Source organism: Vitis vinifera, chromosome 4 (genome assembly GCF_030704535.1).
Source record: "Vitis vinifera cultivar Pinot Noir 40024 chromosome 4, ASM3070453v1".
Lineage (NCBI taxonomy): Eukaryota > Viridiplantae > Streptophyta > Magnoliopsida > Vitales > Vitaceae > Vitis > Vitis vinifera.
In genome coordinates, this window is record NC_081808.1 from 17456967 (window position 1) to 17475642 (window position 18676).

The window sequence follows — 18676 nt, forward strand, 5'->3', positions numbered from 1 at the left end:
AATCTTAATACTTAAAATAAACATCAAATAATAAGTTTTAAGTCAATAACTTAGACTAATTTAATGTAAAGTTAACTTAAATTATTAAGTAATAACTATTAAGTTTTACTAAATACATATTAGTTTACATTTGAAATATTAACCATTAGTTGGGCTATTAGTAAACTCAATTTTTTTTTTCTCTTTCCTAATTTCATTTTTTTTAAATTACTGCTTTGTAGTAAACATTTTGTTTTTGTTGTAGATCCAATGTGATAACAGGTGCTTCGAATGCCCAATTTGTGAACACTCCTCTCCATCAACAATATCTAACATCTTTGCCTTCAACTCCATTGCCAGGGACACCGCAATCCATCGCTCCCACCACGGTATGATTCACCTATTTACTCTTGGTTTGCATCATAACTTCATTATATTTCTATGATATACATCAGAAAAGATAATTCGATTATCAAAAGATTGACTATTACTTTTATCATGGCTAATTAGATGGACTTGTTACCACAAACTGGAGGCTTGCAGCCTTTTCAACATGGGCAAGACATTAATCAGATTACCAACATTCCTCAACAGAATGTCATACAAAATGAGCAGTTCCTTCTGTATGTTTTATATATGATTTGTTTCTTAAAGCATTTTGTTCACATATTTTGAGGTTATTTTATATTTTCATGGCAGAATGATAATCATATTTTGTTCGAAAATTTTAGGTCTCGACATATGAGCATGGTCAATGCAGGCAACTCGCAGGTCCCTGTCAACCAACCTGCCCGAAACATGAGGAATCCTTATGGGGCAGCTTCTAACAGCTACTATTATCCAACATCAAACTTGCCAGCTGATTATCGCTTGGATCCCTCTCCAAGACCACAAGTACCCTCAATAAATACTATTCTAACTCAATTGCAGCTATGATACTTTATTTTCATAGGAAAAAATGATCTAGTAGATAAACTTGTTATTAAGTATATATTCTATGGATTGTTGCTGAATTTATCCTCATTGTTGGCTTTCACAGATGGGAATTGGAGCTACATCTCCTTTTATTCGAGCACGGATGGCTCAGATGCAGCAGAACTACCAGCAGATAGCCAATAATCCTGATTTGAATCCATTCAGGTAAGTGATCGAGAATTCATTGTTCACACCTATGTATACTAATTATTGATCTTCACCTCCCAGATGAGCCTATAAAGGGATTCAAGTTACTTTTATATACCTTCATGTTAGGTCAAATTTGTATGCTTAGCTTATGTTGATTTTTTGAATTTTTTTCCTCATAATCCTTGGGAAGATATGTCTACAATTGCAATAGACCCTCTCATAGTATTCTTTTAAATTAAGAACCTCTTACTGCCAATATGTCTCCTAGAAACCAGCTTGGTTAATTCCACAGTTTAAATTAAGAACCTCTCATAGTAACATGCTGGCATCAATTGACCTTTCTGATATTAATTGCTCTACATTTCTAGGTCACAACTCGGTCATCTTCAAGCATTGGTGACTCAAGGTACCGGATATACAGGTGGAGGTCCACATCAGCAAATGCTACTCACCATGGGAATTCCTCAAGTATGAACTTCTATTACTAGTCTACTACGGAAATATTTTTTTTCTTGAATGTTGTTTTTAGATGAGACCATCATTTCATGCATCTTAATTTAGAAGAGCCGATCAGTGTGGTCTACACTTAAACTACATGTTTTGGATGGGAAGTTCTTCTTCAAGGCCTATCATATTTATCCTTCTTATCCTATAACATTGAGAGGGAAAGGTCTTGAAAGAAAGCTGCATCTTAATTTAGAAGAGCCGATCAGTGTGGTCTACACTTAAACTATATGTTTTGGATGGAAAGTTCTTCTTCAATGCCTATCTTATCTATCTTTCTTATCCTATAACATTGAGAGGGAAAGGCCTTCAAAGAAAGCTGCATCTTAATTTAGAAGAGCCGATCAGTGTGGTCTACACTTAAACTATATGTTTGGGATGGAAAGTTCTTCAATGCCTATCTTATTTATCCTTCTTATCCTATAACATTGAGAGGAAAAGGTCTTGAAAGACAGCTCCATTTCTCCTACATTTTTCTTGACCAATAATGGGAATAAAATTTAATTCCTTTTGTTCATAGTTAATTCCTTTCCTTTAAGGATTTAGTTCCAAGCATAATATATATAACTCTTAATATTTGCCATTGGGAGAGAACCAAATGTGAGAAGTGAAGTAAACCTCCACTATTTCTTGCATAGTTGTTGAGATTTATGATCAATTTATCACGGAAATAAAGAGTATTAGGGTGATTGATACCAGAAATGAAGAAGAAAAACTAAAGTTCAATTCAACTCCTACATCCTATAGTATCTACTTCAAAGATGGGAGAAGAGCTATTGGTGTGGCTAGGAAGTTGAATTCTGTCTCTGCAGGTTGAACATCCCACTTGAAATTTCTGACATGCCCTTCTTTTTATGTCTAGTAAATTAAATTAAATTTCCTTGGAAAAGCCTCTAGTTATTGGTAGATTTGTAACACTAGATATAACATCCTCTTGCTGGAAAGTTCAATAGTTTATGTAAATCTTAAGCTGGTTTCGAGTATGGTTGATGTGCTCTAGGTGAAAATTTTCCCTCAACTTTCTTTTTGTAATTAAGTTGTTAACTTTACATTAATCAGGACGCAGACAGCCAATATACTTCACTTTTTTTGCTACTAATTGTTCCGAAAAATTAATTAAGCCAATTATAAGACCCATCTTGCTGGATTCATCTTGTTGGTAAGAATGGTTCATTTGTGCTTGTCCATTGATTGAATGCTCGGCTAGGAGAAGAATGAAAGGGTTTAATCTTCTCTTCTTCATGCTAGATGAATCATACCATAATCATGATGTCCAAAAAACTTCATAGCTCGAGTTTCTTGTCTTGTACTATCATCCCATAGGTCTCATTCACTATAATAGATGATAATGAGAACTCAGAATATTAAATCAGATAATAGAAGGTAATGAAATTGAAAACATGGATTGAGTTGCTGACCAACCCATGTGATTTATCCAAAGGATAAAAGCAAGCAAACTTGTTGTCTTGTTATTTTCAGTACTTTCCAGTAAATAGGTTTTCTACAACTGTGTCTTTCTTTTCATTTTCATACTTCCATACCAAAATTATAGATATAAAGAATCGGGCTTCATGTTACAAATTTTAATATACTATTTTCTTTTGATTCAATCTCTAACCAGACCAAACAAAGTTTAATATTCGGAATTTATTTTCGGCAAGGAATGCAGGGAAGCACTGGGCAGGCCTTGATCCAACAACATTAGGGAATCTTTTGTTATTTTTTATTTTTCCATTTTGATTCTCATGAATATGTACATGTAACCATCAGGATATCCCTGTTTCAGTATGCATAAGAACATCACCATATCATGAATTCTGAAACAAATCTAAACTAAACCACATAGTACTTGCTTCACCGTACTTTCAATGCCAATTTGAGGTCACTGAGAACCCATTTGAATACTAAGTCCTATAACTCCTTAGTTCTTATTACTAACCATAGCTAGCCACTTAGGAATAGCAACTTTGCTAATTTCTATCTACATTTTTTTCTTTCATGTGCATAGTAACACCACATATTCTTGTCTTGAATTATAATATTTGGTTGATCAATGCAGAGGAAAATGATATTTCAAGATGACTCTCCATCACCGTCCAATCCTGACCAACTGTTGAGTTGGTTTCCTCAAGGCCTAGGTAACCAAAGGCAGGAATTGAGTTGTCCTAGTACTTCTATTCCGAGGTATAATTTGTCTCAATTCAAGTATACCAATTCATATTTCATCTATTCACATCGTCTTCTCATTCAATATAAAGTTAAAAACAAAAAATAAATCTTGAAATGGTTTCAGGTACAATATTTCACTCTATGATCCATCTTTTGTGACAATGGGCTTGCCAGTCGATCCTCATTTGCGCATGTTTCTTGCTAGTTTGAACCGTGAGAACGGTAATTAATTCCTTTTCTGGAATCTTGTTTATATTATCATCTGTATAGATCATACCATACAGTGAAAAACATAATAAGAGAACTGATTATATGTTGCCCTTGTTTTCTTACAGTGGCAGAAGTAGGTAATCAGACAGACCAGGACAAGTGATCAACCAAAAGGGTTTCCTCTATTTTGGAGAACACATGCAAATAAGCCCTAAAACTGGGTTGCTGCCTATTTCTTATGTGTTGATTTTTAACTGAATTTCTTGAACAGTTTACTTTCCCTTTTGTATTTGTAAACTTTCATTGGATCAATTTTAAATTCTTCATTATGGATCTAACATTAGTTTTCTGAGACATGCACACCTAGATTTGCTAGAAGTATCACTCCAAAGGACTACAAGCTAAAAACACTCTTAGAGAATCACTTCAAAACAAGTCCTAAGCAGGGTCTCACAGTTTGATCATGCCACCATTACCTTTCTATCCACCTTCAATGACCTATTAGGTCTATAGTAAAAAAACACCAGCTCTATGCTATGAACAAGTTCTCTTATGGGCTACTTAAGTCTCTTAAAAGCTCAATGGCATCACATAAAAATATTTACAAAACTCAATGACAGGACATGACATGAAAATGTTTTCAAATTTAATAATATCTATATCATAAGTCTATTTAAACAAACCTCTCAAAGAAGCTATTAGCCAGTGATATAGCATCATTCATCCATTGTTTGTCTGTACAAATTCTTATGATCTCTTCCTAAGCAAAGAGATGAAATCACCATTATTTAGTATTATATTATTATAATATATATATATATATATATATATACTGAAAAATGCTATCTAATTGGCTGCTAAATTTTGCCTAAAATGAAATTTAAAATTAATAAAATGATTATTATCATATTATGAGTCAATTTAAGCACAATCCAACCTCACCTATGATTGAAAATTGTCAACTCAAAATTGATCAAATTAGAGTTGATTCTTTGGTTTTCTTGGATTAGATAATAATTAGTTTTACATATATATATATATATATATGATTTGTGTTAGTTATAACGTCAATCCAGAACTATTTAAATAAGAGTTCCATAGGGGGTAATTTTGGGAGAGATAAACCTTTTCAAATGTCTATGCAATGCAATATCACTAAGTATATGTAGTTAGTTGCAGTTTTAATATCTTGGTGAGTAAGGTGTCAAACCTTAGGGAGGTGACCTTAGAGGTATAGGGGAAATGGAAAGATTTGGAGGCAGTAAGTGAAATTGTTTGAAACAATTTCTTTTATTTGAGTGTTTGCAAATGAGGTTGTTGACTTTCGTTTAAACAAGGGAAATTTTGATTAAAATTGAGCTCATCAAATTGAATTAAAAGAACTTAGCAAAATAGCCAAGGATTGAGGCATCCCTTGGGCTCCCTTCTTTCTATGAATGGACCCTCAATTAATTGACTACAGCCAAGAGTACAAGTATTCTTAGTTGAAAGATTTTGAATACAAGATATTTTATCCTAACTCAATGTTTCACACTTGTGAGTTAGATCACCGTATTATTATCCTAGAAATCTTCACTATCCATTTGCTTGCCAAAGAACGACATTAAAGGCTCAATAATTTCTATCTCTAGTAAAAACAATCCTCAACCATTAAGCATTTGAAATACTCTCAAAGGCCTTCTAAACTCTAATTTCCATGCATCAAAGTATGGTGTTTTAATTGAAAAACTTACAAGCTAAATATATCATCAAGCACCTTAGATTTGAGCATCATTCCATGTGCTTAAGGAAGGACCCCCTTCTCCTAAGCCTAATTACTACTCAAAGGGCATGAGCATAGCACCAAAGTGAAGCACAAAAACAAAGCATATAGAAGCAACTATTAAAGCCCAATATTTGACTTCAAAATTGTACTAAACTAATGCTTAACAATAGTTACAACCAAATAATAAAAGAAAATTAGTTTGAAATCTTACAAAACAACTAACATGAGTAAAAACAATATATAAATTAAGGTGACAATAACAAGTTTTAGTTAGAACCAAGGTTTGAAATATCGGTAAACACAGATATATCAGAAATATTGGTCAATATTTTGACAAAAATATTGATTGAACAAAAATGGTTCAAAATTCATGAAAATGCTTAGAAAACTTAAAAAATAAATGATAAAATAAGGAAAAATACACATATTAAATTTATTTTGTAAATGTAATTGACATAAATATGATTAAAGATAATATTTATCAATTTTTTTAAAAAAAATTAATTTAAATTCCTTTAATATATTTATATTCATTTATTTTAAAAATTAAAAACAACTTTTATTAAAACATGTTTTATTACATTTTAAATAAAAAATTAAGTTGACCTACATAAAATAATTGATTTGAGATTTTCTTTTTAAAATTTTATTACAAATTTGTGGTGACAACTTTTTCTATTAATATTAATTTATTTAAATAATTAAAATTATTAAAAATTATATTAATAATTTATCTTATCAAATTAATTTTAATTTATAAAAGTATTAGAACTTGGTTTTATATTTCAACAATTTTTGAATAAACCTATATCTTTAATATTTTAAAATAAAAACATTTAAAATTAAATAAAATTAAAAGAATAAATATAAAAAGTATTTAAAATTGAAGTGATAGTGATTTTTTAAAATATGATTAATGAGATAAATATAAAAAATAGTTAAAAATAAAATCATAATATAAAATAAAAGATAAATTAGAAATGAATAATTTAAAAATAAAAAAAGGATAAATACTTTATTTAAAAATGGCGTTTTTTTAGAAAAAAAAAATCGTTAAAATCAGCCCAACACCGAAATATTGGCAACATTTCACCGATTTTTTGACGATTTTTCACCTAATCAATAATTGGTGGCTGATTTCATTTTGGCCACCTCTGATATTTGATATTTCGTCAATATTCCGGTGAAATATCCCAAATTTTCAAACCTTGGCTAGAACAAGGTCCCTGTCCCTCTCCCCCACCCCTAAAAGGTCGTCCCAAAAAGCCCTTTATTAGTTGCAAAATGACTTTATATAGATACTCCTATATTGCTCCAAGTGGTATACCATGTAGAGGCCCAAAAAATCAAGAAGGGCAATACTATGGTGGGCTGGGAAGTGTAAAAAAATATGGGCCTTGCACATCGTAGAGTCTTAGAAAGAAATGGCTATAAAAGATGAAGCAAAGGCACCATCTTGGTACCATTTTTGATAAAATGAGCTTTATGACATAGTTGGCGTTAGGGCATAATGTTATATGCCTCTATTCCTTTTTTTTGTTTTTTGTTTGCATTTTTTTTCTTTGGTAGTACTACCAAATCTTGTGATAATTGGTGAGATTGATCAATTCAATGTGTAAAATTAAATAAAAATAAATAAATTATTTGAGTCCATTTGGACATCTTTAACCACCTCAGCTAGCCTTAAACTTATGAGGGGTCCAAATAAGCCACTCCACTAAGCTTGATGCCTTAGCTCTACTCATACTCCATTCCTTTGGGATGTCCCATATGAGGCTCCCATGACCATCTTTACATATCAAAATAGAAGTAAATATAAAGGACTAAAGGGAAAATCTAAGAAAACATGACATATACAAGGCAAAATAAATAAGCTAGTTGAGGGATGTGTTTAGTGCTAAAGTTGAACCTAAGATGTGATTTTTGTCTCTATTACCATGTAATATATGACATCAATTAGAATTAGAAGTGTTTTCTCTTCAAAAAGAAAACAACTACTAAGTAATGGCCTAGTGAACACCAACCCATGTCAATAGGATCCCTAAGGCTATGGGTTTTAATTTTGTTTCCTCATATTATTTTCTTTTTATGCTTATATTTTATGTGACATGTGTTAGGATTTTTTTTTAGGAAATATCTAAAATATTTTTCCAAAGTTGGTAATTTTGGATTTTCTTAAAGAAATAAATTTTTATGAAGATTTTCCTTCATTTATTTATTTTGCAACTTTCCTACTGGCATGAATTAGGTGGTTCTCCAAGCTCTCCCCTTTTAGAGAGAAGGAGAACAACACCTAAAGGTGGTCCTCCGGGCTCCCCCATAAGAGGAGGTTAACACTAAATCCTTCAAGCTCTCCCATTTTGAGAGAAGAAGAATTATGATTGGAAAGGAAAATTCAAGAATAAGGAATTTGAAGATAATTCATATTTAGCATAGGAGTCACAATTCAAGCAATAAATAAAAGTCTTGGAAATTTTCATGATGGATAATTTATTTTAAGAAAGTTTACCAAAATTACCTCAAAGCCTTACTTTTATAATATTAAATGGGAGTGGATCATAGGCAAGTTGATAGCCTCTAAGATGGAGCTCATCTTAATTTTGGGCTCATCACCATCCTAAAGATGGGGTGGTTGTTGGCAACCCTAAATTACTTCATTCCCATGCTCTAGATCTCATAGGGTGCATGCATCTATCCCTAGGGATCTCTAGATCTAATGCAACGAAAATGATGAATTCAAAACCCTTTTAGAATAAAGATATAGAGATTTCAAACTCATACTTGTGATATGGATATTCCTAGATCAAAATTCAACCGTTGAAGAACATGCTTGAAAAATCTGGAGGTCTCATACACCCAAGATTTTCTACCTAATTGACTCGAACCACAATCTTGTCACTCCAAAGTGTAGGTAATGGAAGGGAGGAAGCTTTGGCTCTCTCTCTCTCTCTGGAGGTGGAAGACGACTAAATGAAAGTCATTAGGAAACCCTAACCCATAAGAGGGTATTTATAGGGTTGCCCACTAAGCTTAAGTGACCTGAGCCCATCAAGGCGTGGGTCACTTAATGTAACCCAAAACGGATCCTAATTGATTAATTAACCACATAGGGTCATCTAATTGATCAATTAGCTCAATCTAGAGACTTTGTTCATTATCCCTTGTGCAATCTTGCATAATTACTAAAACACCCTTATGCACAAGAATGAACCTAGAGTCAATGAGACTCTCACTACAACATAGGATACTATGGGTCTAATACCAACCATTCCTATTTCTAGTACACCAATGCCTCATCATGGTAGGAGAGTCTTTTGAGGCCATTCCAAAGGAACATGGCATCAATCCCACATATTATAATAAAAAAATAAGCAATGTGGATGCATATCTTTGGAAAAAGTCTATGAAAGAAAAGTTAGAATTCATGTATTTTAACCAAGTTTAGGAGCTTGTAGAAGCACCTGAAATGATAAAACCCATAGGATGCAAGTGGGTTTACGAGAGGAAAAGAAGAGCAAATGAAAAGGTTAAGACTTTTAAGGTTAAGCTTGTAGCAAAGGGTTATAGTCAAAAACTTGGTTTTGACTATGAAAAGACCTTCTCATTGGTATCCATGCTCAAGTCCATGGATGTCAAGAATGCATTTTTGAATGTCAATTTTAACGAAAACATCTATATGATGTAACTAGATGTTTTCATAGAAAATGGCTAAGGGAATATGATATACAAGTTTCATAAATCCATTTATGAATTAAAGCAAGCATCCCCCTCATGGAACAAATATTTCAATTAGGCAATCAACTCCTTTGACTTTGATTAAAATGAGGATGAACCTTGTGTATGTAAGAAGGTGTAGGGAAGCATGATGCTTTTGAGGGTCTTGTACGTAGATGACATTCTACTCATTGGTAATGATGTAGGGTTATTATCATCTATCAAGATTTGGTTATCTACTCAGTTCTAGATGAAGGATCTGGGAGAAGTGCAGTATATTATTAGGATTAAGTTCCTTAGAGATTGTAAGAATAGAAAAGTAGAATTATCTCAAGCTACCTACATAGATAAGCTTTTGGTCAAGTATGTCATGCAAGATTCCAATATGGGTTTGTTACCCTTTAGGCATGGAATTCCTCTTTCTTAGGATCGGTATTTAAAGACATCTTAGGAGAAAGAGCGCATGCAAGTGGTACCTTATGTCTTCGTAGTGGGTAGTCTTATGTAAGTGATGCTATGTACTAGGTCGAATATTTGTTGTACAGTAGGTATTGTGAGTAGATATCAATCAAATCTAGGCCCAGAACATTGAATAGTTGTCAAGCATTTACTCACATATATTAGGAGAACGAAGGAATATATGCTTATGTTTTAGAGGAACAAGTTAGTAAATGCTTGACAACTATTAGATTTAGACTTTCAATTTGGTAAGGATTCTCGTCGGTCTATTTTTGGTTTTATTTTTACTTTTGATGTTGCAACTATCAATTGAAGGAATGTGAAGCAATCCTATATTATTGACTACACTATAGAAGTTGAATACATTATAGCTTTTGAAGAAACAAAGGAAGTCGTTTGGCTTAAGAAGGTCCTTATGGAACTAAGGGTTGTGCCCTTGTCTGTATAACCCATAATACTATTTTGTGACAATAATGGGACAATGACATAGTTTAAAGAACCAAGAAACCACTGAAAGGTAAACACATTGGGAGGAAGTACCACTTAATTTGTGGGATAATTCAGAAGGGTAATATAGTGGTTGAGAAGATACCTTTTATAGATAACCTAGCAGATCACTTCACCAAGAAATTCACAGGAAGAGTGTTTTTTATGGTCACAGGGATGACATGGGTGTTAGATGTGCACCTAGTATCTCTAGAGGCATGATGCTTTGAAAGTAAATGGGAGATTGTTAGGATAAAGCTCTTAAAAGCATGATATAATGTAACCAAACTTTAGATTTTATTATTTATTAATAAACTTTTTGTTCACTTTTATCTATCTTATTTCCATGCATTACACCTTGTAAGCATTTTAACTTGTATCTCTTGCATTGTATGGAACTTGGGTGCATTAAGAGTTGCATGAAATATCTAAATCAGGGGTTCTTTGCAAGTAGATGATTTGTTTATAATTGATTCATAGGCCAAGACAACCCATTAGAGATTGTAGTGCACTACCTCCTAATTGGAGGGATGGTCGATCTTGGCTATCATGATGGTTTTCCATGGTGAGTGCATTAGCGTGTATGGTTACACATTGGACAAAACTTATGATGAGTCATGGCATTAGGCTATCCAGTTGTCACGACTTCACTAAGTTGCTTCAATTTGTTGTTCTTTAACCTTTAGGGAATATTAAACATGTGCTATATAAAGTTAGAAATGGCTTTGACTTACAATTGAGATCGTTAGTTGATCATATATTCCCTATGGATTAGGTCACTATTAATGAAAGTCGATAACAATAAGTATTCTCAATAGAGACACTATGATATCTCATGAGATTGAAATAGAGTCTTCCCTTGGGTTATTTGAAAGAGGTGTGTTCATGTAAACTATGATCATAATAGTTCTTTAAGTGGAATTTGATATAAGCTCCTTAAGAACTAAGATGTGTTGGTTAAACACACAATAGGAGGATCTATAACTTAAGGATAATAGAGGTAGTCTTGAAAGGTTGATAGCTTTCACCTTGTTAGACTATGGACACAAGTTCATGGAAAGACTGAACACAATGGATAGCAGGTCATGGACCTGAGTACTTAGTGTTTCATTATTATTTACATAAGGTATTGCAGTGCAGTTGATTCTTTGTATGAGATGTTGAATTAACTTTAAAATTAGATTTTAAGCAAGCCGGTATTGTTCTATGGGTCATAATGGTCCTCGTTCGAGCTCATATACCCTGATGACATGGTCTATGAGGGTTGGATTAGCTCTATATTCACTTTTGTGCATAAGGGTGTTTTGGTAATTACATAAGATTGTATAATGATAAGTGAACAAAGTCTTTAAATTAGGCTAATTGATTAATTAGTAGGTCATACTGGATTAATTAATCAATTAGAACCAATTTTGGGCTAGAATGACTCAAGTCCTTAGTGGGATTAAATCACTTAAGCCTAGTTAGGGAACCCTATAAATACCCTTTAGGGGTTACGTTCCATCACCTTTTTTTTTTCCTTTTTAAAGTGAGTCATCTTCCACCATCCACCAAAGCCTCCACCCTTCATTCCTCCTTACCGATTAAGTGCTAAGATCAAGGAAGAGCTATCAAGCGGAAGATCTTGGGTATTTGAAACCTTCAACAATTCTAATCTTCGTTTTCCCCATGTGGATTAGATTTGGGAATGTCTAAATCTCAAGTGGTGTTTTCTATATCACTTTCTAAATCATATTTTAATTTAAAAATGTTGTTTTTCCATTGTACATAGGATTTGGAAAGCCCTAGGAAGATTTGCATGTACCTAACCTAGTCCTAGGATATGGAACAAAGAAATCTAGGTATCTCTACAAAATCAACATTCAAACACTTTATAACCTGACAAATTTTCAATTTTTTTTTTGAAATGGTGAAAAACAAAATAACAAGTCTAAGTTCAATAATCTATGTTGCCATGCTAAGTATGACATCCTCATTACCACAACTTCATTTTTTTTTTTTACCAGCCTTTACTATCATAAATATAGTATATACAAATTGTATTTATTTATTATGACACACAATCATCTTAAATCTACTACAGATAGTGAAAATCTAATTTACTATAGTAAATATAGTATGTATATATTGTATTTATTTATTATGCCACACAATCATCTTAAATCTGCTATAGATAGTGAAAATCTAATCAACTTGTTTGATAATCCTATTTAAGGAAAAATCCTTTCAATTCTTGACCTTCTTTGAAGATGAAATTAGAGAATCTTCTTAAATCTGCTTGAAGATAGTCAAAATCCAATAACTTGTTGGGTGATCCTATTTGAGGAAAACTCCATTCAATTCTTAACCTTATGTAATGACTGACTTTTAGATTTGAATTCAACTGATTGCAAAATTAGTAAATGAGAAGTACTTTAAAAAAAATTAAAGGTGGAAAAAAACATAAAATATATAATAGAATTATTTTAATGAACCATATAGACGAAAACAATTAGGAATTCTGGATGAAACCCAATCCACAATTCCAAGGGAAATTTATTTCTTTCTATACCATTTTTTCCTAATGGTTTTCAAGAGACATTTATTTTTGAGGTCAATGAATTAATTACTTATTATTATTATTATTATTAAATGCAATTTTTTTTTTTATCATATTCATATTTTGGGGAAAAAAATTGGTATATTTACAAAGACAAATAAATTCCTCATTTAATAATATTGGTAATAAATAAGAAACAACTCTAATAAGAAAAAAAGTCATTGGAATATATGCAAGAGTATATGCTTCATTATTTTAAAATCTAATTAATAGGGAAAACTTTGAAAAAAAAAATTATTATTATTATTAAAAACTTAATTGCTTAATCAAGTAGGAAGAAAATAATTTGAAATTTTAATATTATAAAATTTCATTATGATTGAATGCATTGAATGTTATCTTGTGGAGATAAAAAAAAAAAACAAAGGAGTAAGCAAATATGGAAAATTTCTAAAAAGTCTTTACTCTCTTTAAGCATTTACGTTAATGTGTGCAATCTAGGATAGATATTCAATGCATAAAACAAATAAGGCAAAATATTTTGTAATCCTTTTCTATCTTACCCTATATTTTTGTTTTCTTGGTTGAAGGTAATTCAACATTTGGTTAAAGGTGATTCAGCATTGAGAGGAGAAGCTCTTACAAGAGAAGATTTGAAGGTATTCGATCTTCAGTAGTGGCCAACTTTGGACAGGAGGAGGTTATATTTTGGTGCTCTTCCATTCATTTGAATGTCTAGTTTTTCTTAGTTGCTTGATCATGAATATTGTTGGTGTTATTATTATTTCTTTGTTTCCTTTTTGTAACATTTTCTTTTTTCTTACAATTGTAGGATTTAAAGGAGTTCTAGATCCAGTTGTGAAATTTGAAAATAGAGAACAATAGTATGATTTCTATTCTTTTTTCAGTGCTATTTTTTTGGCCAGATCCCATTCTTTTAATTCCTTCTTTTCATTTGAAGCTTTTTTCTTAGATTTTCATTTGTTGATATTCTTATGATTTTGCTTTCCTTTTTTGATTCTCTTCACTCTTCTTTTCTCTTCTCTTACAATCTTCAATGCAGGTCTTAAATAAATTTTAGATCAACTAGCTCTTTAATCATATAAAACAATTATATGGTTTCTATTTTTTGAGTTCATCCAATTCAACAATGGAGGTGACCTAGGAAAGAAATGTTCAACCTATAGTTATTGTATGTTTTCTTGTATGGGAAGATTGGTATACGAATGACTTGTCTATTTATTATATGCTCTTTCGTTTGATTCATGAAACCAAATACAAAGGTATAAGGTAAATTGCTTCCTTGAATGAGTCCATTTTTAGGGTTTTTTTTTTTCCCTCATTGCAAAATGCTTACTCCATGGAAACTTCTTGAGATGAATCATGTGCAAGTGATCATATGGTTTGAATAAAGAACCAAAATGATATTTCACATGGCAGGTGCTACTTGTCAACTTTAGATAGACCAAATCTTCATAGGGCTCGATTATCATTTTCTTTTAATTGTATGTGCTCTTAGCCAAAGAACAAGGAACATATATCTCATTAAAATTTGCTTCATAACTTGTTATAATCTAACTAAGATGGATTGAGTTAACTAGCCTTTAACGAATATTAGAAACAAAACCATTTATTTCATATATGACTACTATTATCTTACATGATGAAAGAAGGTCATTTCTCGGATTTAAAAGAGATAGATATGGGAATTCAACTATTAACCTATCGGTACAATTCAAATTTTAATGGAATTCCAACTTTATTACATGATGACATATAAAGGATCAATGCATTTGTACGGTATGAAAACAAAAGAGCACAAAAATGCCATTTTGATGGGAATAACAAACACATCATACATTTTTTTATTTACTTATTGGCTTTTTGACATTGTTCTTCTAGTTATAAATTTCCCTACTTGTGTTGTAAGAAAGATCATTAAAATTTCATTTATTACAAATTTTGTTTCTTCTCAAAATAAGAAGTAGAAAGATTTTGTCCAAGTCGATCTTTAATCTCATTTTTATTATTACCCTAACCATAGATACAAAGAGTTAAAGATTGGTATTAATTAGGTAAGCCTTAGGGATTATGTAGATATTTTAACGACATGTGAAACTTCTACTAAAACCAAAGTTTATGGCAACATGGATTGGAAACCATTCAAAAAGTAACTAAGGTAAGAACAAATATCTACCTTATGATCTACATATAGAAAATAGGAAGAGCAAATGAACTTTGTCTTATTAATGGATAAGAAGCTTCGTTGACTGTAGACTGGTAAACAAAATAAAGGCAGTTACAACTTGATTGAACAAAAGGCTAAATATGCCAATAGTTATGCCTTGACTATATCTAATAGTTCATAGATAGTGAAGAGGGTTCATTTATAATAGTTAGCATACTAATATTGATGTATATAAGCATATAAAGTATGAGAATTAAGCTTTATTGCTAGTCGATGCTAAGCGGATTTGCATGAATTGTTTTTCTCATTATTTCAATTTTTGTTCCAAAGTAGCATTAAAATTTAAGTTGTGTTTCAAATTTATTGTTTGCATGTATACTTTAGGATTCGCATCATGAAAATGCGGTTTATGGAATTTAATAACTCTAATTTTTCCATTTTCTCTCTTGGGTTGACCAATTTATAGAAATTATATCAAAAGCATTAGAAGTGTCAAATACGGTTTAAGAGAATATCTTTTGATGATTTCTATTAAAAAACCCAAAGGGATACATACGAAGGAAACTTTTCATATACATGCATGGGATTTCCCATAATTTTAGGAAACCTAAATACTCCTCGACCACCCCCCACCCCAATCAACTTGACAAGAGAATCACTAAACATGCTGCTTTAGTGAGAACACTAGCTAGTTGATCTTCGTATTTCACAAACAAAAGAAAAAACAATGATTCTAGTTTCAAGTTTTTCTTTGATGAAATATCTATCAATCTCTACATGTTATGTTCGATCATGTTGAATAGGATTTTGAGCAATTTCTATAGCTGACATATTGTCACCATATAAATCCATTGCCACTTTAGGCTTGAAACCTAAACCTTTAATTAATTTTCTTAACCAAAGCATCTCACATACTCCAAATGCCATATCTCTGTACTCAGCCTCAACACTTGATCTTGCTACTATTGGTTGTTTTGTACTTCCCCAATTTGCAAGACTTCCACCTACAAAGGTGAAGAATCCTTAAGTAGATCTTCTATTGTTAGCTAAACCTACCCAATCAACATTTATGTAGCTTTCAACTCTTAGGTGACCATGATTTGAGCAAAATAAACCTTTTCCTAGAACAAATTTCAAATATCTTAGTATGCACTCTACAACATCCATGTGAGGTTTAAGTGGTTGATGCATGAATTGCCTCATTACAATAACTACATATGCAATATCTGGTCTGGTATGAAATAGGTAAATCGGTTTCCTACAAGCCTCTAGTATCTTCCTTTATCTGTAGAAGTTGCACTCACACAATTAAACAACTTGTGATTCTACTCAATAGGAGTGTTAATCAACTTACATCCCAACATTACTATCTAAGATAATAAATAAAGAATACATTTATGTTTGGATAAAAAAATTCCATGTTGAGATCAGGCTACCTCAATCCAAAGAAAGTATCTAAGGTCTCCAAATTGTTTTATTCCAAACTTAGAAGCCAAATATTATTGTAAATTGGAAATCTCATCATAATCATCACCAACCACTATCATATCATCGACATAGATTATCAAAGCTGTGATTTTATCTCTGCTATGTTTTAAAAACAAAGTGTGATATGAGTTACTTTGTTTGTAGCCAAAATTCTTCATGATCATGGTGAAAAATCAAGCTCTCAGGGACTGTTTCAACCCATACAAACTCGTTTTAGTTTACAAACTATTGTTGTGTTTGTATTCTAGAGTACTTGAAGGAGGATCCATATATACTTTTCAGTAAGATCTCTATGTAAGAAAGCATTTTTTACATCAAACTAAAGAAGTCGCCAATCTTGATTAGTTGCTAATGACAGAAGTACTTTCACAGTGTTGAGTTTGGAAACAAATGTGAAAGTTTCTTGGTAATCCATGCCATAAGATTGTGTATACCTTTTCAAACTAAATGAGCTTTGTATCTCTCAATAGTTCCATTCGAACTAAATGAGCTTTGTATCTCTCAATAGTTCCATCTGCTCTATGCTTGACAGCACATACCCATTTGCACCCCACGTTCTTCTTCCTGTTTGGTAAGAATATGAGATCCCAAGTGGCAATCTTTTCTAGAGCTGCCATCTCTTCTACCATAGCTCTGGCCCATCTAGAATCTGCTAAAGCTTCCTGCACTTAATAGGAATAAAGACATATGACAATTGGAAAACATAGGATGCTTATAAGTTAGATAGCTTGTGAGATGACACATGATTGTTTATATGGGATATTTCACTTTGGTTTTAGGATCAAGTTCATATCTGATGGGTGGTTGGCCACAGTTAGATCAAGGTGGAAGATGATAGTGATATGGTTTAGGATCAATATTAGAAGAATTAACAACATAATCAACATTAGAATCAATAAGGGTAGAATGAGAATCAGGTGATACCTCTAATAAGTCATTTGGAGAAGATTGGATTGGCGGATTAGGAGGTAATGTACTATCATGGTCCTGATCTTCAATTTTTATTTTTATTTTTTATTTATTTATTTATTTTTTTAACTAAGCAATCTATGGAGGTTGAACTGACGTTTTCTATGGGGATTGAACTAACATTTTCTATTGAGCTCTCATCATTAGGTGTCCTAGTATATTAAAAACCTTGTATCATTAGGATTCTATGATTCATTCATAGTCTCCCCCTGAAGTGATGAATCTGGGAACCTTATTGTATAGAAAAGCTCCTTTTCATGGAATATGACATTTATAGAAACATAAAACATATTTGAAGTGGGGTGATAACACTGATAACCCTTTTGACTGGAGCCATACCCAACAAATACACTTTAATGCCCATGGCCAAGCTTGGTATGTTGATGTGCATGTAAGTGAATATACACCACACACCCATCGATTTGAGGTGCCAAATGAATAACTGAAGGAAGCATACAGTAGTAAAAAATCACATCCAAAGGTCTAGAGGTTGTATGATTAATCAAATAGAGAGCAGAACTCAAGGCTTCACCCTATAAGTGAGATGGAACATGGCAACCAATTAATAGAGATCGAGTGACCTCTAAAAGATGTCTGTCTTTTCCAGTGGCTACCCCATTCTGTAGAGGGGAATGAGCATAAGATGGTGGTAGCAGGAAGCACTGACCTTTTCTTGGTTAGAAAATATAGTGGTCTCTCTTGAACTATATGAAATAATAAAGATCACTCTCTAGAATATTATTACTTGCTTGCATGCTGCAGCATTAGCATGATATTCTAATTTATAAAATTCATATATTTTCAATGTAAGGCAGCGATGATGACTTTGAAGGACTAGATTTTATTATGATTCAGATGATGATCATGGGCTGTTTCTCAAGAGAACTTTTAGACATATTTTCTGATATTCTGGAAACAGTGGAGGGTTTTGCACTTCTGTACATGTATTATAAGGTTTGCTATGTTTAAAAGGAGCTTATGCTAAAACTCAGGTGCTCCCAAATAAATATTTTGTAGATGTCATAGCAGTTACATAGTTAATCAACTGGTAATAATGAAAAAACCATTGCAGTTATATATT